At 39.4% G+C, this 26,475-nt stretch overlaps 1 protein-coding gene across 11 annotated transcripts in view; it reads right to left on the reverse strand.

Annotated features, from left to right (window-relative positions):
- The window catches only part of RNF144B (ring finger protein 144B), a 96,402-nt gene that overhangs the window by 45,519 nt on the left and 24,408 nt on the right, over window positions 1–26,475 (reverse strand). Inside the window, exon 1 of one of the 11 annotated variants that reach the window (XM_026842566.1) lies at window positions 22,580–22,602. The exons of 6 other annotated variants lie outside the window; for them this stretch is intronic. The gene's annotated coding sequence lies outside the window, so the exon portion shown is untranslated. Of the gene's footprint in view, window positions 1–10,976; window positions 11,226–15,531; window positions 15,662–21,681; window positions 21,762–22,579; window positions 22,603–26,475 lie in introns of those variants that run through there. 4 more of the 11 variants (XM_026842562.1, XM_026842563.1, XM_026842561.1 and 1 more) reach the window with 4 other exon arrangements.

Raw genomic sequence — 26,475 nt, forward strand, 5'->3', positions numbered from 1 at the left:
CAGTCCCCTCTACCCTGGCGTTCCCCAGGTTTGCCATAAACCAGCACCCAGGCACGGACTTGCATACACATGGTGGGACCGTAAAGAGGTTAAGGTCATGCGTGGGTTTGAGACATAACACAGCACTTCCCCACTTTGCAAAACTCGTTTCAGTATCAAAACGAACCCACAGCACCTGTGCTAAGCTCCTGTTTAGTGTACCAGGTATTAACTGAACTTTGTTGAAGAAACATTCACAAGCACTGTAATTGTTTCTCATGCCTTAGAAATTTTTTAAGTACTCCACCCATTACGAAATTACTTCAATGCCATATAAAAACCTGTTTTGACATCATTCAGCTCAGGACTCTGTTGTTTCCTGCAACTAAGGTTCCCCCCTCAAAAAATAAAAAAGAAAACTACCTGAAAAATACATGTTCAAAACCAATGCTAAAAATCAGGCCCTTGGAGAAAAAAGAATTATAGAAAGATTTAAAAATTATAACAGTGATATTAAGATAATGGGGTCAGATCATAGAAGATATAAACTGAGCTATGAAATTAAGACATGTGAAGACAACTGTCAGAAACTCACATTTCTATCAACTTCAGCAAAACCCCATCATTACCAGTTTTGGTTACAAGTCCTTAGCTGTTCCAACTCTCTCAAGACAATGTTATTTAAAATTCACTTCTAAGGCAGCTTTTTTAAACTAAACAGCTCTGCACACTGAATCAAGCACACTAGTACTTCTGTGGTCTAACAGACTGACCACAATGCATTAATTTCTCCTTCTTTTGATATGCGCTGCCTACAGAGAGCTACCTATCTAGTCCATACAGCATTACTTATCAAGCAGTGATTCAGCAAGGCTTTAAAACATATGATTAAAGTTCCAATTCAGGAAAGCCTTCATCTCAAGAAGGACATTTAATCATGTTTAAGTTCTGCTGTGTACCAAAGCCTGAATATTTTGCTTTATTGCAATGAGATTATTAACAAGTTAAACAAGTATGTAGATTTTCTGAAATTGTGATGCCAAAAAAAAAAAAGCAACTAGATCTGTGAATAGAAGGTCTATTTTTAAGTATATTTTAAATATATTATTACTGTATTACATCCGTGCTTTAATACAGCAAGCACTTGATTACATGGATGTACAAGGAAAACTCATTTCTGGATTACCATAATATGCTACCCAGCCAAAGTATTAGAGAGAAGAGAGGTATTTCAATATCTGTTCTCCTTGAGCAGGGCTTAAGAAAAGTCAGATGTATAATATTTCATGACAGTTTTCTGCACTGTAGAATTTTTGTTTTAAGAAAACTTGTTTAAAGAACAAGCAGCCTAAGTAAACATGTTGTCTGGTACATGAGAACACAAAGACAATTTCTCTCACTTGTTTTCATTGGAATGCCTGGAAAAACTAAAAAAGAGCCCTTGAGGTGCTGCTCAAGAAGCACTGGCTGTATGGAGTATTTCCATATCATGCTAGCAACCAAAAAATAAATATATCAAATACTTTGAAAGGAATGTAGTGAGTGGGAAGTCTCTTACACACACAAAAAAAAAAAATGGTAAAGGACGGACTGCAGTAATTAAGAATATTATCCAGCTTCCTGACAGGCATTTTTATACCAGCACTTTATGATGCTTAAAACACACCTTGAACAGCTTCCCAAATCTCACATTCACTCAATAATTTAAAATCAATCTAATAAATCAAAATGCTGTCATGGCACATGTAAATCAGTCCCCACAAGTCTTTGAGATTACATTTGCCAGGTAACATCTCTACTGTACTATTATACTGTGAGGTAAAAATAACTTCAAGATTTTAGAATACCACTTACAGTAACTTCTAGCAACCCTACATCAATATGTCCTTGGGGAGTTTATTTGCAAGAAGACCATGGTTATTAACTGAATATAACAAACCACTTCTTCTTCCAAAACAGATGTGACTTTGCAATTGTGGGATTCCTTTATGTGTTTCTTTGCGATACTGCTTTAGAATAAGCAAGGGGGAAAAAGTGGGCTTTTCCCCCTTCCATTCCTAAAAAGCTGGGGAGTCCAAGAAAAGGGAATCTAATAGCTAATGGTGAAAGAAATGCGGCTTCTCCCAGATGACAGGTAGCTAGGAAAAGCACTTTCTGATCACTTAAAAGATAAAACCATGAAGACTAAAACAGAAATAATGCAGCCTGTTATTAAATCGAAATACATATCAAAACCATGTTCTTTGTCTCTTTTCAATACTGACAGGAGCCACACAATTCAGTATCTACTAAATCCATGAGGATGGGAGTAAGCCCTTCTGAGTGAAATGAGGTCAGACCATCGCAAGGCACAAGCCAAACACCTTCACTCAGTTCTTCTGGAACTGTGCTTTAACTAGGACATATCCAAGTCCAGGATATATCTCTGTCAACATGAGCAGGCTGGAAAACCGTATCTCCCTGCACCAGACCTACTGGATGTGACTCCTGGGCTGGCCTGAGGACATCAAGTTTGGGATGACCCAGATGTATCAAACTCACTATGCCCAAGTATTGTGAAGGTGCCAGCCACAGGCAGCGGGTTATGGTGATACGTGTGGTCCCACAGGCAGTCAGTAGCAGGATTCCCTTAAAGTTTTATGTTCACCCTAGCAGTTACAGAGCTAAAGAAAGCTGGTCAGCACAAAAAGCATCGAAACAGGCAAAGTACAGCCAGACAACAGAAGTTGCATATTTTGGCATCAAATATTTCCAAATACTTCCAGAACACACTGAAACAATAAAATTATACCAAGTAGAATTCCAACTATAGGTTACCAGGTCTAAGATTAGACTCTAAAGCTTAACTAAATAACACCCCCTATTCTTAAAGACACTATACAACATCTGTTAATGCTAAGCTACAAGGAATTTCCACCCAAACTTGTTTGGTGCACTTTACTTTTAACCTCCTGTTGACAACAGGTAATATGCCACTATTAAATAAAAACACACTCTTCATTACATTAATGACAAAAGCAAATGCTAGGTCTTCCTTTCTGACCACATGAAGGCTTTCAATAACTGTAGCATTTACTAAGTAAAAAGGAATCAAGCTTTTGGGAGGTCAAACGGGTTGATGACTTGGCTAGATGTCTCAGCTGAAACAGGAATAGGAAGTCAGATGTAACATTTTGCCTTTGACACAGAAAAAAATGTTTATTTTTGTTAATCAGATAACAAAACCTTGGGATATGTTAACTCCTTGAGCTGGAATGTTTACAGTTTAGATAGGGCATGTTCAGAAGATATCTGTGACACTGGCCTGTTCTAACATCAAGGATTTTTAGTAAACATGCATTGTTAAAGTGAAAGCAATGGAGTGTTATTTGACAAAGGTACCAACTTAATCTGTTTGTTCATTGTATGTACTCTTCTCAGAAGAAACTAACTGGGGTGTCAGGCTCTTCTGGCTGGAGATGGCTCCTTTTTCAGAGCAGCCAATGCTGTGTTTGAAGCAAGCAGCATCCTGACTGCAAAGCAAGCAGGTCAAGGCAAGTGGAGACTTGACGCAAAGCCAGGCCTTGAAAGCGACAGCAAGAAACTTTTTAGGGCCAAGGGAAGCATGCAGAGTTTGCCAAAAGCCAAAGAACAACTCAGCCGACCAAAACAACAAAATTGACCCTCACTGAATTCTGCAAATGCAACATATACTAAAAAAAAATTACCAAACACCATATATTGGAAAAAATTAACACATATTTAGGTATTTATTTTTATAAGGGATGATCTGATAAATGTTTTTTTCAGTGCTTGTGATAAGATCTTTAACATCTCTGTCACTGCATTTTGTCCAGTGAGGGAAACAGCAAACTTGCAAGATTATGGTCTTTGTTCACTACAAACATCAAAAAGCACTTTCACACAACTTTAGATTTACATCAACAGGAATCAAAGAATAAGTTCATTTTCCTTTTAGAACAGTTTTTATGTGACTGCTCAGTGAATAAAATTAATAAGTGTAAAGTTTTAATTTGTCCCTATCTAATCTTACAGTCAAATATGCTGCCCATTATTATAGAAGAAGCACACTGTTCTTGGTAACCAAGATAAAGGAGGTATAACATTGAAAACTGCCCTTGATCCAAATACATCTCAATGACTTAGAAAGCTCGAGGCGGGGGACACTACCCAGTGGTAACTTTCAAGTCTTAACTACAATAACATTTGGTGAATCAAAGACTGGGAGTCAAAACTGAAGATTAGACCTCAGGGAAGACACCATCACTAATATAAGCATTTTCCATTGAGAAAATAACATGAATAACTAATGACTATACTGGAGTTTGACAAGAAACAATACAGTCATTAAGAAGCAACTGCTGAGGTTTGGACCTGGACATGAGCAGGTTGTTTTGAAACTAAACACATGCATTTACTGCTTCTTAAAACTGGTTATTACACTAATCAGAGTATATCCCTAAGCCACTGCGCTGCCAGTTCTTAAATGAGCCCTACCAAAGTCAGCTGCAACCGGAGGTGAGGAAAGGGCAGAGACTGAATGAGTCCCAGCTCAGGGCAGATCTGTAGAGGCAAAAAAGAGAAGTAAACTCCAGTAATAATCTAACTGAGCTCCTCTCTGCTTGTCTTCTCAATATCCATGTTTGCTTTCCCTCTTTTCCAGACCATGCATGGCAAGAGCAGTGAGTCCAGCATGCTGGGACACAGCTCCTGGGAGGGAGTCTGCTGCAGGCGATTTCTTCCATATTTCCTGCTGCCCCAGCTCAGAGGAGGCCCATGGTACCCACCCCATCAGTCAGGATCTGAATATAAGGCATCTCTAATCTCTGATAGGCTTCACATACACACTCCTGAACAGAAATTGCAAACTATGCTTCAATAACAATAATAGCTTCAAATACAATTAGTCCAATGCTCTTGGCTAACTTAAAGAGCTACATATTTTTAAATCACCTATATATTCCCAGATTTATAAATAAACATTTTTAACAGAGCATGATCTATTTTGCTCTGCATCTTATTAACTATATGAGACAAATAAGACATTTTCTTAAAACTTGAGCCAAAAGGTTTCACAGCAGTTCAGCGGATGACACTGTCTATCATGAGACATAATGTCTCACTGCTGCCCTGCTCTCTCCCACCTGACTTTTTACATCCACCTTCTGTCTCTGTTTCAGGCTCTAAAGGGCTCACAAGAAAGTTTCTGCTTGTACAGTGTTAAGCACAGGAAACACACTTTCTCAGGGGCTCTATGCAACTATTTAGAAATCCAGATGGTACTACAAGTCACATAATAAAGCAGAAGTATACATCAAATGCAGTTAGAGGTTTGCATTCATCATTCCCTCATTTCAATTCCAAATTTCAACGGAGCACAGCAACCTGTAAACATATAAGATTTCAGCCTCAAGAGCCTTCCTATCTGTTAACAACTGACTAGTCTCTACATAATCTTAGCCATGAAGTCGAAGCCCTGCCAGTGGGAGTGTTTCCAGTGGCTCCAATGGACCTGCTTATGTGTGTAAAGATAAGCAACTAGGAGCAGTTCAAAGAAGCTGTCCCACCTCCCAAACACTCAGAAAAATTTGTATCTATAACACAGCGCTGAGGAACTCATAGACTTACTATTACTATAGGGTGACAATCTTACAGAAACCTTTCTAAAGACATCTTTCTTCCAGCTGTTTTTTAAATTATGACCATGACACCTAATGCTCCTCAAATAGACATTCTCTCCTCATCGTTACGGAATTGGGAAATGGAGCTACAGCAAGAATTCTCATCTCTTTCTCTACTCCCCTCCCTACAACTGAATGTTTCCTTCATTTGTTGGCCCATCCTCCCAAAATGTGGGAAGCTAGGTCAACAAGTACGTTGAAACTGGTCAAGTCATGTACACTGCTTGGGTATTTGCAATAAAAACACTGACCAGTCCAAAAAACACATGTCCTTAAAGTAGTATTGGGTAAATTAGATACATACATATATATGGCTTTTACTCCACTCCAGGCAAAGGGCATGACTGACTTTCCCACAAATCCTCCCCAGAGACTGTGATGGAGATTCCCCACCACTGAACCCATCAGTGCAACTGTGAAGAGGTCAGGAGGGTGTAAGATTGCATCCTCTCTGTTGTGCAAAACTTCAGTAAGCAAGTTATTGCTGGCCCCGTGGATGTTATCTTAGCCCTATAATGGGGAAACTCCATTGGGATTCCAAGACCTGTGGTTAGCAGAGGGTCCACTGCTCTGAAAAAGCTTCAAGTGAGCACAATGGTAAATAGCCCACAGGCTCAGCTTGTTTTCATCTTTGTAACCATTTTTTTGACGGGCGAACACCAGCTCGTTTTCTTTCATCCATACATTTACCCATCAGAATGTTTCCAAAATTAAGCACAGGCAGAACACATGAACTTTCCCGTCTACTTCTCAGACAGAACCAGTGCCAGCCTACACATCACAGCTTCTACTTAATCCTGGAATTTTCTTTGTATGCAAATGATTAGCCTATATACTTGATGACATGAAATGTGTTTTTCCTTCTATCTACATAGAGGTTTAGAGCACACAATTTTGAATGATTTGTGGCTATATAGACATGAGCAAGGAATTCACCCCTAAGCCACAGCAGCACATAGTATATAAAAGCATAAGCAGAGGTAGTCTTGAAGGACCCATTTCAGTCTCTGAACACAGAGGCAACAGCTCTTGTGCTGCAATGTTTTTTCCTTTTTGCAAACATATAGAGCACATAAAGGTTTTTAGTTCTGCATACTTAATCCCTGGCAGCCTGAAGATACAACAGGTTGTATAACCAAACATGAATATCAAAGCTTCTGTCAGACATCCAGACACTGTCCACTCTTTTGAGTAATGACTCACATCTTAAACTCTACCTCCTATCCTCATTATTACAGCAAAGTGAAAAGCAGAAAAGCTCACAAGAGACACAAATACTGGCATTCTCAACTAAAAGGGAAAAACTTGAGCATGACAGTAAAATGGTATTTTCTTCCTTCTAGTAAAAAGTAATTTTTTACTGTTTGTCTCCTAATCAGCATCTCTCATCTCTCCTTCAGACAAAAAGCTGGTAGAACAACTCCTCATGACAGCTGTCTCTAAAACAAGCACCAGCATCCAGGAAGAAACCCTGTGCAGGGGATGTGTTCTAGCGTGCACAAACTCACACTCACAAGTTGGACTTTTCCGCAAGTAATATGCTGACTGTAGTTTTCATGAATAGCACATCTTAACTTCACCATCTTCACTGGTAACAGCTCCAGACCAACACCAAAAAATACCCCTTATCAAGTCCCAGCAGTTCTGGAGCCACACAATAATCCCACTCTGACCCACCCAACTGCCCTTATTTCTGGTCTCTGAAGTCTGTTGGACAGGTACAGAATTTCTCACTAGGTTTTATATAAACATAATTGATACAAAGTCCCTCGACTATAGCATGTCTGAGATTGTGTAGCAAGAGCCAAATTCACATGGCCCAAATCGCTGTGCCTGGTGCTGGCTGGCTGGCTTTGGGACTCCAGATATAATGATCCACTCGGAAACATGAGGCACAAGGATGCTTGTAGGTCCCATTATTGAGTAGCTCAACTCCACCAAAGTCAAAACTGTACTTGCAGGCACCAAGGACATTCAAAGAATCAGGTAAACTGATGGTATTTCTAATTATGGATTATGTATTTTCCCTTGGAGGCTGAGCAGATTCCCCTAGAAATACAATTAAAAACCACCCAGCTCTTGGGCAACCCACAATATTTTTTCTTCACTAAAATAAAATGAGGAACCAAAAGGGGGAACACTTATAATCATTGTGTGCAAGTATCAACACATGCAAAGAGATCTAGGAAACTGCACCAACAAAATGTGTTTTATATAGCCACATTTTTTATTTGAAAGTGTGTTTGCAATGCAGTTAACCTTGTCGTGCTTTCAAGCCTCAAAATTTCCACTCAGCACCTCTGCTTTTCCTGGAAGACTGAGAGTTGGAAAAGTCCCACTGCAGCAGGAAGTGAAGGATCAGGCCCTTTGTAATTTGAGATACTATATATCTCTTTTTTTTTAATGAATGTTTTAGTATCTGCTAGCAATGATCTACTTTATGAATGTAATGCCCACTCAGTTCCCACTGAGCTGAAACCATTTACAAGAGACACTGAGAAAGATACTGAACGCTATTTTCTAACTGATCAGCACAAAGTTATTTGGCACAAGCATGTCTGTAAATATTTGTCCATGACTGGGTAAATTCACAGTGTACGATGGCCCTCAGACCTGTACTTGTCTCTATCAAGTGAGAAGGCTTGTAGTCTAGCACTGGACCTAGAACTACAAAACGCTAACATTGCTATCTTTCCCTCTGGATCTGTTCTTTTTCATTTTGTTCAATGTTCCTCTCCACAAACAAAAAGAAGATTAATTTCGAGATGGAATGAATGTAAGGTTATTCCTGGCTGTTGGGTAATGAAGAGAATTTGTGAAGTGCATTACACAGGGCTGGGCTTTGGCATGGGGAAGCCAGAGGGAGAGCAGGGAACTGTACCCACCCCCAAGTGAGCACACAGAGGAAGAGGACAGATACAGAACCATTTTCAGCGTCATGAAGCTGAAGGCAACGTCTTCTTTGGTATGTGCAAGGAGGTCCAATGGACTCAGTTCACAGAGACACTGGCAGCCTGCCACAGTGTTTTGTTCACATGTGCTTGTGACATCTATGGGTCCAGAGCTGTAACTATGGTCTCAGATGTCACAGTACTACTAGCTCAGGAGCTATTTATGGATCTGATACGTACAATCTATAGGCACTGTGTAGTTTCAGACACATTCAAGAAAAATCCCCACTCAAGAAGAGAGACAGCAAGACTACAGCAGTTTTTTGAGCTACACACCAAAGCAACACAGTCCACTGGGTCTCACCACTAGAAGTCACTGAAAGGTCCGGACAAGGTGAATTGCAGGCATAGGGCTCAGACTCATGCCACAGATATCAGAGCCGTACTAATGAACTAGGAACGAGGTTAAGTATTAGCCCTGCTTGTTTTTCTGTAAAGTGACTTGCTGCTTCTCACAGTTGCATTTTAAACTTAAGATGATAAATAAGGACAAGTATACACTTTCCTGCTCCACCAGAAGGGAAAGGCCAGATAACCACTTGTGTGCTGTTTATTTAATTCTACAAATCTTTTAGAGAATATAGTCTAATCCAAAAACCTAGCTAGCTAGAGAGAAACAACTTTGTATTGTTTGCTATTTATATTATTAACTTTTGCTCCAAAGCATACCACCACACAAACAAAAATGTCACCATCTGTGGGAAAAAAGACCTTGACTATCAGAGAGGAGCATGCACAGGGAACAGAAACTATACCAGGTTGCCAAATACTATTCCTACATGAGGGAGGTTTCTGTGTCCTTGTATGAGCAGACAGCACCTTGTATTAAACAACCCCATCAGAAAGTAAGATGTATGGGAGAAAAGGAGTCTGATTCTCATCTTTACTAGCTGGGCTCCGGAATAGTTCTAGTTTAATTTGAAGGAATACCTCCCACTTTACCACAGCTTTAGACACTGTGTAAACACACATTTCTCGATCCATAATCTAAAGCATTACTTTCAGCAACGTAACTGCAGCCCCTTACCAACGTGCTGTATTTTTTCCAGCATAGTTTATGTTCACTGAGGGAAGGGTTTCAGCCACTTTCATGCTATGACAACAACCCATACACCCACTCACATTCACGCATAGACAAGTCCTAAACATGATTCTTGTCCTATATATTTGTCAATATATTTGTTTTGGAAAATATTTAAGGACAGGATTTTGAAGCTTCTGTTTCCATAAATACTGGTATCCCCAAACCCTTAACCAAGACCACTTGCCCTTCAGGCTGAGGGTAGCCAAACATACCGTGTTGCTGTGCCTGCTCACAGTCAGTTGGAAAGCTGCATGGGGGTATTCCAGTCATGGCCTATATCTCTGCTAAAATTTACTTCTTAAAAGCATTCAGTGTCTACTTACCAAGAGGATGGGAAACCACCCTACAATGCTTCCTTAACTATAGTCATCCTAAATATTTTACTACTTACAGTGCTCTTTGAAGGATGATATTTGATAACTGATGTATGCAGTTATGAAGCAGAGTGCCTTTGTATTACAGAAAATACAGAGCTTTATAATAAACCAGACAGAAACATCCTCACTACTGAAGCAGCCTTGTACTGCGAAAGCCTTATGCTGAGAAAGCAGTACAAACATACCAGTAAATGCAATTTTCTGGGTTTAGTGTAAAAAACCTAAAAAACATAAACTAGAAAATAAATGTATGGCATATTTAGTATGTGCTTACATAAACCACATAACTCTAAACCCTGAACAGATCAAAGCGTACATTAACACTTATAATACAGGTCAGCATATTTTTCCTTCCCAATACCAGCTGTACAAGACTGTGGCAGAAGAAATGCCTTCAAACTAGGAGAAAATATCTGCATTTCAAACTTGGGCTCCATCCAGCTTAATCAGATGTGTTTTCAGTATGAACGAAGTTCTTGTATTTAAACTAAACCAGATATATGACTGACAGTATGCCATCTTAGCAACTGCTTTCCACACAGGATACGTCCTAATACTGCAGCATTTTCCAACACTTCACACAGATATGTCTTTAAAAGTTACACTGGCAAAAGTAATTTCACCCTTTAGGGTGAGTACTTGATATCTATTTAATTTTCTGTGCCTTTTAACAGTCGGGACTTCCAAGATTTCCTTTTGCCTCAGCTCTGAACACCATACAGTTCAATTTTAGCAAGTAACATTTATTTTAGCTCTTTAATCATTCTAGTTGTTCCCTTTCTTTTTTTAAACTAACCCTTTTCTACTTTCTTACATTAGAATCAAATGCTGTCTTTCTGATGTTTTCAGGGTATCCTTTGCTTTTAAGGGAAAAAAGAAAACAGAAAGCTGTATTCCACCATACCTTGAAAGGAGAACAGCATTCACTGCCAGCTGTGTGACTTTTCAGTAGCTGCACTCACACCCCAGCGTTCCAAAGAACCACGATGTCACAAACCCCTGAAGCTTGCAACCAGGAGTGGAGGCGGATTACTCTCGCACGCCCTTCCTTCTCCCCGGGTATCTGACAGCCGTACACTTTTTAGGACTGCAGCAGGACTTGTCTCCCAGCCTCTTTGCCACTTCGATAAATCATCCCCTCCCTGCTATTAAGAGCATGCTGCCATTATATCTTAAAAGCACGTCACAGCTTGTATGCAGTAGCTGTGGGAAAGCTGCATTTATTTATACAGGAAGCTTGAGTACAGCACTTCCTACTTCCCATCCGAGTCTCAATTCAACTGCAGGTGATTACTTAAACCCTGTCAGCTTCCAGCCAATGTATGTCCTACATTCTTACTTGGATATCTGTGCTGCTTTTAATCGTAACTCTCATCTGAGCCCAGGCAAGAGAAAACTGAAAGAGATAAGGCATTAGACGCAACACTCATAAAAACCCTCCCAATTGCCATTTAACCTATTCTAGGGTAGCAGTTTGTATAGTAGCTGCCCTACCAGCAGATGTCTGAATCATTGCTGGCTTCTGCTTATCTCCACATGTGAAAAATGTCATCGGAAAGAAAAGTGATTTCCTCACGTTGGAGGAGAAGGGAGCAACAAATCTAAACTCACAAGTAAAGTATCAGTGTCATTTCAAATCCGAGTGCTTAATGATGATGGTGCTCTTCTTATTCCACCAATACTAAACCTTGACTCTTTAAGCTGGGCTTGTGTGCAAGAGTGCCTGGAAATTCTGCAGTTCTGTACTCCAAACCTACGGGTGTGATTCACACCAGCCAAGCAGCAGGGGAAGGTATTATTGTGCCACATGACACAGAACCCTCAAGAACTTTTCCTGCTGTAGGAAATGCACCACACCCACAGATAAGAAGTACAGATACACTGGAGTGCAGGGGGTGCAGAAAAACAGAGGGAGAAACAAATATAGATGCTAATCTATGATTTCCTCTGTATGATGAAATTAATTTCCTTTGTACTTCATACACTTATTGCTAGCATTTTCCCTTCAGTACTTTTCTGTGAAGACTGATGTAGAGGCATTTCTTCCAGAATGTACAGAAGCTCACAGATGAGATTTCAGACATTTTCAGACAATTACATACATCAGATTAATTTAAGGAAAAGGCAGAAAGCTCATGCAACTTAAATTCAGTCTCCTTGCACCTATGCATTATACCTTTGCTTGAATTATCATCAGATACTCTTTTCTCCTTGGAATAAGTACAAACTTTATCAATCTATTTTACATCAGTTGTTATATATAATTTTATATCTGAGGAGGGAGGGAATAATCACCAGAAAAAATACAGCAGTACTAACATGTGGGATCATGTTGATCCCTACAGTATTCATCAACAGGATTACAATAGGATTAGGCAACCTAGAGCCATGTCACAGATATTGCCACTTGAGCTAGTAGAGCATTTCCCAGCAGCAGCAGACTTTTATCCTCAGCAGTAACCAATCCTAAACAGTACTCAAGAAATAGCTGGGGCTCAAAGCTATTTTTTAGGCTGCAGAGCAGTAGAGAAAATGTGGAATTCTGTGTCAAACTTCACAATTAGAAAAGGAGTCTCCTTCAGTGGTTAGATTTTTATCCTCCATCTTCTGTTCTAGTATGAAATAGCTTAAGCCTCTATCACTGTCTTTTCACTACTTCCCCTCTCTTCTCCCTCCCTCTGTCCCAGGTCCTATATTTACTTCCTGAAGCTGCTACCTTTGCTACTCTGTCTCCATCACATAGGCACTTGTTAGGCCACACATGAAGTGCAGCAAGAAAAATCTTCCTTCTCTCAGCTCCTGTGCGTAGCCACCACAGCACCCGAACAGCAAAAGGACAATTATCTCAAGGAGGAGGGTAGTGAAAAGAGGGAAGATGAAAGAAATCAAGTCATTCATGCAGGTGTAATGAAAATGGCAGGGCAGTAGGTCCAGAAGTAGAGCAGGGCAGCTGTCAGTAGCAAAGTAGCAAAAGTAGCATTTGGTTTGGTACTTCTTGCTGGCACAATGAAACAAAAAGGAGCCTCACTGCAGTAGCCTCCACCAGTCAAGAGAAACCACTGCAAATAAAAGCTAATCATCTTTCCTTCAGATAAATGATGAGGCCAGCTTGTATCTAGGGGGGCTGTTCTTTTGGATTAAGAAAGCTAGATTAGTCCATTAAAATGCAGATAAATTCTGGAAACTTCAGCTGCAAACATCACATGGTATTTTTATCTGGTTTCCTACTATATATCTCTATGCATGAAAGATATAATGTGACTGCAGAAACATGTAAAACTGCTTACAGCAAAATTAATTTTCCTTAAACATCACAAAAGTGGTGAAAAACATCATGAATATTTGTAAAGACATTTAATTTTCAGGAAAATACTAAGATGCACTTATTTGAAGCACTCCACTTCTACAGTATCAAATCCTAAACTGTGGTCCCTGGATTTACATGCAGGACAATCACTTACTGATCCTCTGAACAGCTGGCTATTCCCTTGCTTCCATCTTCACTTCTGTATTTGCCCCTGCTTCTGTGCTTATACAGGATCTGCGCAGCAAAGAGGAGCTGGAGGTGATGTGGCACTGTGCAAGACCTCGGGCTATAAGGACTTGAGGTGATCAATACCGATGATTCTTTCCATTGTCATCACCAAAAAGCATCAGCTGGACTGTTATGAGCTCTTCTGTCAAAATTATTTCTCGCCCAGGTACTTCACAGTTTCACGGAAGCACGTCTTCTTGGCAAGTTAATTTTGTGACGTGTTATGAGTCATGCTAAAATTGCTACCCAGCTCAAATCCCTGCATTTCTTAACTCTGATTGATTGATTTCCTTTTTGAGCCAACAAATAAATAAAAAACACAAGTTCAGAATGTCACGCAATGCCAGTCAAGGCACAAGCTAAGCCCTCCCCATTTGCTTTCTTCTTTGGTAACAGTGATATAAAGCACAGAACTGAGAGGGTCTAATTAATTTTTTGGACACTTCTAACTGATGCTTTTATAACTCCAGGGCTGGGGTAATGGCTGAGCCTCCAAGACGATACATGCCAAAACACAACATCACCATGAATTTTTAGTTACTAGCCAGTTAATTACTAACATTGCTGTGTCATACTTGCAGCTACTTGAAATACTTACAAAATGACTAAGCCACTCTGGCATTAACTAAAATTACTAATTAATTTATGACATAAGTGGGTAAAAAAGTAATAGCATGACCACTGAAAAGATCTCTCACATCACACAAACAGAATTCTATTAAGAGCAAGTGAAAACACTGAGTTAGTGTATAACTAACAAACAGTTTCATTATAATTCTACATAAAGAACTAGGATTAGCTTGTTACCAAAAAAAAGACATTTTCAAGACCCCAATTCACAATTCTCAACTAATAAAAAACAAATATCCTGAAAAATAATTTCTATCCATAGGTGTAAAAACAGGTTTTGTAACAAGCTTTCTAAAACCAGAGCCTAAGAAAAATGTGTCTTTATCCACTTACTCTATAAAAAATAATCCATTTTCCTATAAATAAAAAGTATTTGTATATGCAAGATAGAGTTTCACAAGAAAAAATAGATACTAACATGTGACATAACCAATGCTGGAAACAAAACAGAAAGAGTTTTTGCACAGTGAGTACACATACATTATCTGAAGTTGCAAGTATGACACCCCTGATGTCATGGGCTAAGAATAGTTTTCAGCAGGAACTATTTTAAAGGGGGATTACACTACCAAAAGTAATTTGTGGTACCTTCATAAACCTAATGTTCTGGAAAAGGAATCTATTCAATATATGTATTTATATAACCACACTATGCTAGAAATCAGATGTCAGAGCAAAAAATACAGACTTATGTAATATTTTGCATGCAGACAAGCTTTACTCAGAATAAAGACAAGAAAATCAGGATCACATCTTTTCCTGTTTAAATAACCTTATTGTTCTGCAATTCTAATTTAGTATGCAAGTCACTTACTGACAAACCAGTCCTGAAATCATCATTATTCCCTTTAGCTAAAACCTAGTAAAACTTTATTATAAGGTGTTTTGTATTGGAGTGAAATAAATCAAGTTAAATTATTTGGAAAGAATCTAAAGACCTTTTTATTTTATAGTAAAAAAGTGAGTGGGATGGCACACTGTCTACTTAACATTTATAATCAGTATGATCTCAAAACACGTGGATTTGTCTCAGAGACAAAGAAAAGTGGAAAGTGACTTACACTCATCCTGTCCTATGAACAAGATAAAATGCAATATTCATTAAAATTTGCTGGCGCAGGAGACCATCTCCAATCAAAACATGATCATATAGCTTCCATGAAGCTCTGTCTTTCTTCTCTATCGATATTTTTTCCTGTGTTATACTTTGAAGGACTTCATGACATACTGGAAACTAGCTTTTGGTATTGATCCATACAGAACAGTGATAGAGGAAAAAAACATACAGCCTCACCAGAAAACAGTGAGAAGACAGCCTGCTACCCCAGTGGGGTAGCTGCATTTGGGGTGCTTAGAAGTATCAGCTTAAATATCCAGACCGATGGCTTTGACAGTACGTTACTGGAGCTCCAGTGCACCTTGTGTTCTCGGGACCTGGAAGCATTAAGAGAAAGCATATTTGCCCCTACACAGGAAACGCTGCTGGTGGCAGAGCTCTATCGGTAATGCGCCAGGGGCAGGCATTTTGCCACCAACGACTGAACAGCTCTGCAACTGCTCTACATAAATGTTTAACTTCTGCTAACTCCTGCCTGGTCACTAAGTGTGTGAAGACCCAGCCTGCAAAAAGAAAACAAGCTGAGTTGATATGAGTCTGCCATAAATAAAATGTTGATGAACTGCAAACATCCAGTCCAGGGGAGGCCAGCACAACACCCTCAGCCTAGTGCCCATCCTCAGCCACCTCTTTGCACTCAGATGCAGGGAAGAAGCAGGTTACTGTCACTCTTCCCCTTGACCTTCTCCTGTGACATGAGACGTGCCAGTCACCTGTTCACAAAGCAGTCACGTCCCTCCCCACACGCACAGTGAGCACAGACACACACCCTCCAGATGGCAAGAAGACCTGGCACATCAATAATGTGATGGCACTGCTTCTAGTGACATGGCAGCAGAGGACACAAGACGCCTCTTGGGCTCAGAGGCCACCCTGTGCAAGTGGGTCCAGTTCCCCAGTTGGACAACACACATTGCTTCCTCCAAACCAGTGCTACCTCATGAACTGCTGGAAAAAAATAAAATAAAACCAGCTTGCCTTGCTCTTGTGTTCATGTGCAACACATACATGGAGCTGCTCAGTTCTTTCGAGGATCAGGTAACAGGTGAGAATTTCTAGCTGCAAAAAGAATAATTTATAAAGTAGCATTGAGGGGACCATATTACATACATACAAAAGAGGAAACACTTAAGTTGTCCTCTTCTCCTGCTCTCTCTTAAAGTAAGCAGATATTTTAGCAAGAGTATATAAAGACTGCATGGGAAAAACTTAAGGTTTGATTAAATTAATTTATTTTCTATTAACTATGCTCACAGCTAGCTAGCTTCAGAGCATGGCACAGACTTTCAATTATGCACAGGTGGGTTTTTTTTCCTTTTGACTGTGTGCCCAAAGTGACACAATCTGTTGACTTTTACCCAGGTGTTTTAGTAATGCACCTAGAATTGCAGTGATTCCAGACTTCGGAATCACCATCAGTTTCAAAACTGAGAGGGCAAATCCTGGCAGCCAACACAGGAAGCCTCCTCTGCAACAGAGGAGGTCACTAACCTGTCCTTGTCATGAGAAAAAAATGTGCATGCTGTTTTCACTTCTCCATTTCTGCTGCTTCTTCTGTCCTGCCTCAAGCTCTTAACTGCCCTTTTTTGGAAATATTAAGAGAGCTTTATTCCTTCCAACCCAAGCTGGTCTCTTAGGTCATGGCTTCACCTTAGCCTGGTGAGGGTCTATCTACAGGCTCAAAAAACAGTTAGAATGGGGGGGTGTTGCAGTAGAGACTGACATGACAATGTTTTTGCAGCAGAATAGCCATCTTTATTGCTCCTCTCATATCTTATATACTTTATCCTTTTATCCACACATCATTCTCATTGGTTACATGGCTGTTTGTCTATTACTTTATTGGCTACTTTTCTTGAAATCCCCCACTGTTCAGGTATCTGAAAAACACAGTATTTTTCTTCTTTCTACTTATCTCCAGTTGCTTTCTCAGGCTGACACAGCGCTCCTCTGGGACTTTTCCAGCTGCTCAGGGGTACACAACAAGCTGGTCAAGGTCAAACCGTTCTCTGTCAGGCATTTGGCAGACCCACTGCCTCCCCCAACAGGAGGGGCTTGATAATACATTTCAGCCTCGACCTTGTTTTAACTATACCTTCTGGAGTCAGGGATAGGCAGGTCAGAAATGAGATAGAGCTGAGGCACCTACTTCTACAGCTATTAAAGCCAACAATGGGGCTTCCACAGCCATCCAACAGGCAGGACCAAGGTGTGGAGGTAAAGCATACCTTTGACTCGTACCTTTTCCCTAGTATTTAGCTACGCCTGGTTATGCAGGGAAATGATGGAACTAACACACCCATACCGGAAAACCAGGAACTTCTCCCTCTCTCCCAGCATCCCTCCCCTCACTCAGCTTCCAGGGAGGGTTTGCCATGCTGTTCCCCTCATCTTTACCCTATCATTCTCTACCCTAGTTCACTTCTCCCCTATTTATGGTGAGACCAGATGTTAAAAGGTTTATCCAGATCCACTTTTCTCCCTACGGTATTTAATCATGTCATTAGCTGATCTCAACTAATAAGAGCTTTTAAGGTTTTCATCCTCTCAGTGTGACACAGTAGGGCTGTTTAAGTGAGGCTATCATCTCCCTGTTTTGCTCTGGCCACCTTTGCAATGGCAGCATCCAACAAGGACACTTGTACCGCCTCCCAGATAAGAAGCAGCAACTTCTTAAAATACATGCAATTCTTTGTTGTCATCTTACCATATCACAGCTGTAGTAACAAAATCCAGGACTTTTTCACATTCAGGTCCCTTGTTAGGACAGTGATAAAAATTTTTCCCCTCCTCTGCTCAGAGCAGAGAAGACAGCAATTACAATAATCTCTTTGAAAGGTCATCTTTAACATGCACCACCTAGCAAGCAGTTCTTAAATTCAACAATCCTGAAATTAGAGTAGTGGGAACTCAAAAACTAGAGGTTGATTGCTTGCTGCAAGTGATGAAACGATTTATTCAGTTGCACTGAAATAATTTGGGGGTTTTAACTTCATGTTGTTTATTTTGTGTCTGTTACATTCAAGTGCCATGTAAGTTTATTAAAAATATCTGGGTTTTACCTAGTAATTTTTTAAACGTCTCTTATAAAACTACATATACCCATTTGGGTTGACTGAATCTCTAGGAAAAGAAACACAAGTTTTATGAGACTGAGCAGGGACAGAAGGGCAAGAAGCATACCCAAACCTTTGCTTTTCCAAACACTGCTAAAATCTAAGCAAACAGTGTTTTCTGCTTCACTACTATCTGTGGTCATTTAAGAAATAACAAGGGAACTCATCTTTTTGTTAAGCATGATTTAATCTGTGAAAATCCAATGGCTCCACTAACTCTCCTATACTCGTCAGGAAGAAATTTAAAGAGATTTAGGCATATCCTCCAACTTTTTGTTTTATACATACATATGTATTTCCCAGCATATGACAAAATAAACTAGTCAGGGGCAAAATTTATCAATAAATTTGTTCCCACAGAGAATCAGTTCATAATGTATAATATAAACAAAGCTCTCAAGTATAAACTCTGAATCTGTATAGATGCCATGATTTCTATCTTTATCAGAGTATATGAATTCAAAGGGAAGAAAACATGCTCAATTAACTCTGCTTACGAGTAAACCACTAAATTCCTCCTTACATTATCCTTAGGATAACTGTCTACATGACTGCAATTTACAAATGTGAGGAAAAGGAAACTTCCCAAGTCACGGGGAGTGGAAATGCTGCATCGTGGAAGAAGGAAGAAGAGGCTTTAGACAAGAGTAGAAACAACTGGTCTACTTGCAGGGAGAAAGTCCTGACATCTCTCTCACTTCTCATATGACCAAAGTTAGGTCAACTCCTACCTGCAGGAGGCAGATGGGAAGAAATTTCCAGGATCTTGAAGTGTGCCAAAGAGGTATGAGAGAACATGAAGTTTAAGGAGGAACAAGGGCCAAAGGCAGGGAAACGATTTGTCTCTCTTGAATATGAAATTAACAGCATGAAGAGACTGAGCTCTCTCCCTGCTCTTGGTTCATGCATAGAGTACGTTTGCTATACTGAAAAAAAAGCAAGTGAAAGGGAGGAAAAATCATACACACTTACAGAATATTTCTGACATTTCATGAAAACATACCAAAAAAAGGGAAAAACTATTTCAATTTTGCTGATTTTTTTCCTTTCTAAGACCAACTCTTAAAATAACCTTTTAGCATTGTATAGCTTTATGGATTTTTGAGCAACATAACCAAAAAGATGACAAAGAGCATTTCCTAGTAGCCTCACAGAAAGCAATCTCGGTGATGGAATCCAGACGTGTAGCACCTCCGACATCCCTGTTGGTGAGCACAAACATCTCCCCAGTCTCTGGGTGCACCAAGGAGCAAGCTGCCACAGGCTTCAGCTGTGAAAGCAGCAGGAAGCACCTCTCTGGGCTGATGAAACTGGAACAAATACACTCCTTCCTACTGAGCAAACCTCAGATAACTTATCCAGCACAATTTGGTAAGAACCAAGAAGTTCCACCAGAATATGCCATAGAAACAGGTTTACAGTCATGGCTTCTTGTCTCTGGGATAAAAAAATTATCAGAACATGACATGATATGTAGCATCAAAACTTTGAACACAGAATGTGGACAGCAGGAGAAGATAATTTATTTCCACTATGGTTTTATTCCTGATTCTGGTTTCTGGCAGTTCTGTTTAACTGTTTTTTTAGGAACAGTAGTTGTTTCTTTCCTCCCAAGCAAAATGACAGGAAGCATGAATCAAGACTCTTTAAAAACAAAAATTAGAACTTCCTTTGCCCTTCTTGATAACATTTTTGGTTTTGTGACCTAAGTGAATATTTGTGTGTGTGTTGACTATGGGAAATCTTTTTCTAGTGACTCACTATTTTGATGCAATATTTTACATAAAGCCAACAGTTGATCTTTTGTGTCATTTCTTCTGCTGTCAATAGGATTAGGAGGGAGAGGAGGGAACTGAAAAACATGTGGGAAGAATAAATAAAATTAATGTTTTACAGGAAATTAGATGGATGTTCTGCTGCAGTTAGTTTCCACTAAACACAGCAGAGTATGGTGTGTATGGAGATCGTGATAGTGAAGGAAAAATTCCAAGAATCAGCTTTGATTGTCTGTCCAGGAAACATAGAAGTTATTTTAGTTTTCTTCAACTGGCAACAAGTGCACAACAAATCTTTTGTCATTTAGTGATAACCTGAATGTGCAACACTCCACATACCATGACGTTTTGAGTTTGGATACTATTATGGGCCAAGAGGCCCATCCATCACTCAGACCACCCAAAGTGTGTCACTGATGATGTATCAAGGTTTAAGATTGCTTCACATCAGACTGTCCCCAAACTGATGACAAAGATCGCTTCCATCTCTGTACCATCAATTGCCAAACAATTTTATGTTTTCAATTGAAAATTCTATGGGAAGATTACAAAATGCTGATGAATTTAAAATAATTAATGATTTGATTGTTGTACAAGTGTTTCCAGGCATATTGCTGGAAAAAAGTCAATAAGAAAATTACTTTCTTCATTCAGAAGGTAATCTGTGGTTTTCCTCAGGAATGAAGATTTATTAGGTAGATTTTATGCTCCAAACTTGTATGTGAAGAAATGGGTGAGCAGAACAGCTGATGAAGCCTGGTTTCTAAGGATATCTGTGCCTTAACATTACTAAACAATAACCCCCAGCTCCCTGATATCACTTACAATGTGCCCCTGGACCATGGGAAACCTAAGTTATGACTTGTGTTGACCCACATGCATGCTGATTAGTAAGCCTCATATATGATGGTGGTTTTCTGACTGGATGCTACCAGAAAATGTACAACAGTGGAGTGCTGCCTGCCTTTTTACATCAATGGCTTAAAAAGCTATCAAGTGTACCAGCAGAAAAATAGTGTAATCCACATGAGCTCTATTTCCCTAAGAAATTTGGTAAGCAGAGATTTAACTGAGCTCAAACCTTTAAGGATTAGACTGATCATTTCACAAAATTGTAGCAAAAGTCACTACACTCTACTAAGTACTCTTCAGACTTGTGACTAAGTACAACGTTTGCATCTCATGGTTACTTTTCTGTTTCATTATACACAGTAAGAAGCAAAGAGGGAAAGCTTTCATTTTACATTCTGATTTTGACCAAGGGAAGCCAATTTCAGGAGTTCTGAAATAGTCTTTCCACCTCCTTAACACAAAATACCCGCAGCACAAATACAAGATTTAGTTTATTTTTTTTTCTAGGCTTTGCCATAAACATCCTCTGACCTTGGAAAAGTACACTAATTTTATCATCTCTAACACCACAAAAAAAACCTTACTTACTTACTTGTGCCCCAAGTGTCTTGTATACTTTGTTACAGACTGTAAAGCGTCTTACATTCTATGATTTCCAGGCTAGATGCAAGTGGAAAGCAGAGAAATGTTCAACAGGGAAATATGAAGTGAATTAACAGAATGAAAAGTTGGTCACTACAACAAAGGTTTTCTAGTGAACATCACTGATCTGATGAACTGGATTATATTTGTCTGGAACACAAATGATCATTCAAACAATACAAAGTGTCTACATGTGGCATATTTCAATCAATCCAGCCTTAGCTAAGGTACAATAGATAAATGCCATGCATACTCTAACCACTTGAATACTAGATGCTAATACAACATGAATACTGAATGCCTGCAGAGGATCCATGGGATCAGGAGGGGCCACTGATACCTCTCATTTTTGAATCTCTCCCTGAGTTCCTCTGTCCAACTTCCAACCATCTTCCCTTTGACTCTTCAATGTATGCCATGCATGTCTTGTTATCTCAGCCACACAAAGACTTTGGCAGGCAGTTCCTAAAGCCACCTCACTGGTCATCTCTGCACTACCTGCCTGAAACCTAGCTAAATCTATTTTAAAAGTCTAAATCTTTTCCCTTTTCCTTCAGAACAGTTATTTCAGTCAGTCAGCAAAACCCCAAATATCCCACTGTGAGTATGGCAGTGTTCTGCTGATCAAGGATGCCAATTAAACTCAGACACCAGGGTAAAAAATGTAGGCTTATTTTACTGTTAAAGGATATAACCAAGTAATATAGAAAATAAGCAATAAGAAAAATACAGAATAGTACACTTATTACTATATACAGTTAATTATATAAAATAAGCAAGGTCACGCACCTAATCATTACTACATGGTGGGGAGAACAGTGATTAAGAAAGATACATCACCACTTGCCTACGTTACCAACATCCAGATCCGCAGTCACTGGGAAGCCCCAGATGCAGTGAGTATTTGGAGTACCTTTCCCTGCAAGTGGGAAGTGCTACATGATGCATCCATCCATAGGTGAGGCTTCCAAAGTCGCTGCAAACAGGCCCAGCCTTATATACCAAAAAAATTAGCAAGTCAAAATGACTCGCACTTTTCTTTAAGCGGAAACATCTGGTTTCATCCTCCTGTTGGATTCCACCCAAAACGTGTCCAGAGCTCGGGGGAGAGAACCAAAGGAATTTCTAACAAGGCCAAACACTGAGGGTTCTCAGCCTTGAATAATGCTAAAGAAGGGAGTTGGATACACATTCTCGCAACATTTCATTCTCACTACTGATTACATTTTGCCTAAGCTACATCTTTCACTAGTGAGCATACATATCTCATTAATGATCAGATAGTAATTAATAAATGCTAATGGTAATACAGATTTTACTAATGACCACATACTAATAATGGATAACGTTTGTTCTGAGGTTCATCTAGAGATCTACTTTGTTTCAGGGCCTATTACTCAGGCCCTAGCACTACAGGCAGTAGCATATGATTTTTTGTATCTGTAGAAATATATAACATGCTTCAGTGTGTCTGATCTTGGTTTTGCCTTAAAGGCTTTCTTTGTGAAATGTGCTCAACCAACAGTTTTTCTGTCAGTATATACATCTGAGTTCCTGTTTTACTGGAAGTATAATATGCATGACCATGATATTTTTATGCTTGCCATTAATGTGTGCATAGGATTATCAGAACGTAGCTCCTTTAGGTAACATGTATTTGACAATTTCTAACTGCTAAGATTTCTACTACTAAAATGTAAGTAATGACAAGAGGCCATATTTTGTGAGACTATGATTAATTAAGAGGCCATATTTTGTGAGACTATGCTTAATTAAGCAGCTTGGTATCATTACATTTTAACTTATGGATTTTCTGTACTCTACTTCAAACTGTGGTCCCCATGCAAGGCATAATCCAAACACGCAGGAAGCTGCACTGTCAGAAAGAGTTCATAGCCTGAGTTGCAATCAGAGGGAACAAGGAAGAGTTGTGAAACACGACAAGTGAGACAGGAGAAATATGACTGGGAGAAGGTACAAGCTACCTTTGTACAAAATGAAGTGATTCAGAACAACTGACATTTCTTCTTCAGACTCCTTTTCTCCTCATGAAGAAAATAAATAACTGCAATTCTTGACCAATATTAACTAGTCATCACTGTTGGCTAGCCACAGGTAGAAGTCATAGAGGAAGTGAAGAAGCTGAAGGAAGAGATGATGTTTCCCTTATGAATAATAAGGCAAGGTGCTTTATTTACAGAAGGGGTCACATAAAAGATCATAACAATATCAGCAAGGCTGACATCGTTGGCGAAGACAAGGGAGCAGCAATAAGTTTTTGAGGACCTGAAAACTAGAGGGAAGCATCAATTCTCCCTGTGAGAGAGAGGGCACTCTGCATGAGCTACAAGTCAGCATAGGAACTGAACAGCCACAGCTGAACAGCCACATCACCACCACAGCATGGTTGATGGCAACACCTAATGCCTGAGAAACACTAAAAACCCAAACCATGCATTTCCTTTCACTGTTTCCAGAATTGCTCATTTTGTCACTAAAAAAAAAAAAAAAAAAAAGAAAAAAAAAAAAGAAGCTTTTTCAAGCAGATTTTATGAATTGGGAAGAACGGTTTTCTGGACCCAAGAGCTACAACACTTCAGCATTAGCTGATCTCAAACATTTTTCAGTTAAAAGTTTCTCCTTTTCAAAGTCCATTTGAGCCATTTAATCATCATGAACACTGCCTTTATCATGCCTGCTTTCAGTCAAGTGGAAGATTCTCAATACTACCTGGCAGAGCAACTGAAATTTAATGTGTACAGAAGGGTACCCTGCTCCCCCAAAGCTCAAATCTCCTCTTGAGCATTGCTTTGCAGTGTTTTTAGACTCTGGGAAAGCTTTTTGTCTTTGACAAGTGACACAGACTCCAGAGCTCCTACTCCATTTCCACCTCCTCTTTCCAAGTGAGAACAATTTATCTTTTTCCCAGCCAGCCCCAACTGAACAAGCTTTCCTCTTTTTTTTTTTTTTTTTTTTTTTTTCCAGTCCCTTCCCACCATACTGACACCCAGTACAAGAACACCTGATCAGTCCATCTGTGCTCTCTGCAGCTCTTCTGCCTTTTCAGGGCTGTGCTACACTTGTAGACTTCCCCTCACAAGAACTGCCCCATATTGAATAAAGCTGCAGTACAACTAGCAACAGCTGACAGCAGAGTCTAGCCCAAAAATCAAAAGGCTCACACAGCATGTCATCAACATTTGGAGTGTTAGACAACCTTTAGTCAAGTACAGATGCTATGTACTGTGATCATACAATTGCATTATTTTTCTTAATATCATACTCAAAACAAATCTGACAGTTGCTAATGAGCTTTTCAACTTCTGTAAAGGCAAAATCACTAATGCACACTAGTACTGTGTGGGAATTTCCAATAGGATTTCCAAGGAGAAAAAAAAAGTGATAAAGAGCCCTTTGCTGTACCCTCTGGGGGTACAGCCCATGTCCTTCAAAAAGTTGCTGAGCAGAGTGCTAAATGAACATGCTAAGGTCACCTGAAAACCAGCTCTGACTAGTAGCTCTTCAAGAACAAAATAAATATTGAATATTTTAAAACACTGTTCATATTTAATATTTACCATAATTTAAAAGGGGAATAGTCAATAAAACAGGAGACTACCTAGTCAAAGCTACCACAGTAAAGAACCAGAAAACATCAGATTGCAAATTAAGACCTGTTGTGATAACTGTGTAGTGTCTGGCATCAAGACACTGAATAAAAACACACTGCTGTGTAAAAGCAGCGTAATGTCTGAAAAGATATGCACTTAGGACCAGCTATCACAAGGTTTAACACATTATCTCCTCAGATTCCACCAAACAGGTTCACGAGGATCTTTGTTAACTGAAATCAGATAGGCACTGCAGGAGGAGGAAGTTACTGGTGTTTCCAACTGTTCACTTGTGGGATAAATGCTTTTGAGATCCAGAGCATCAAACAGTGCACCAAGGTACAGTTTACCTTTTTTTTTTTGCCAGAAAAAGTAGCTTGCTCACTAAGGCTCATTCACCCCTCCTTCTGCCTTTCTTTTATTTTGCTTCCTCTCTTCCCCTATATTACAATGCATAGTATAATGATAAAACAATGACGTTTGTGAATGTTAAAGTATCCTTTTGAATTCATTTGCCTGGAACAAGCAGAGAGGAGTCGCATACAAGGACCAAAGATGATTCTCTCAATCCCCTATAAAACTGTGGCTCTTCACAGGTGCATACCAGGCTTGATTTTGAAATTCCCCTTTGATGCAACTACCTACCAGTTTTGATTTTGAAGTTCCCTTTATGTAAAACTACTACCCAGGCTTTCTTTTAAACTACTGTGAAGAAATATAAACACAGAAAGCTATATTTTTATATCAATATTCTAGATGCACATAAAAGGGAATATAGCTTTGCCCTCATGATTTATGCTGTCAACAGAAAGCTTTAAGTAAGTTACAGTAATATTATTCAGTTGACTTTAGTTTGCTGGACAGCAAACATATGTGAGCTAGAAATCTCAAGAAACAAAAAATCTGTTTAGCTGTAGGCACTTTTATATCATCAGTGGGCTTAGGTATGCTTTCAACATTTTGTCTATTCAATGCTAATGCCAATGGATTAGGCAGATTGGATATGCCTACAAGTGCAGCTTCCCGATAACTTACAGGCTTTCTATCCACAGAAGAACCTCAATAATTCCATCTTCTGTGGGAAGAAAAATGTGTCTTTGGACGAAAAGAAAGCACTGTCATTGA

This window comes from Athene cunicularia (assembly GCF_003259725.1).
Source record: "Athene cunicularia isolate RWA chromosome 2 unlocalized genomic scaffold, athCun1 chr2_part1, whole genome shotgun sequence".
Classification (NCBI taxonomy): domain Eukaryota; kingdom Metazoa; phylum Chordata; class Aves; order Strigiformes; family Strigidae; genus Athene; species Athene cunicularia.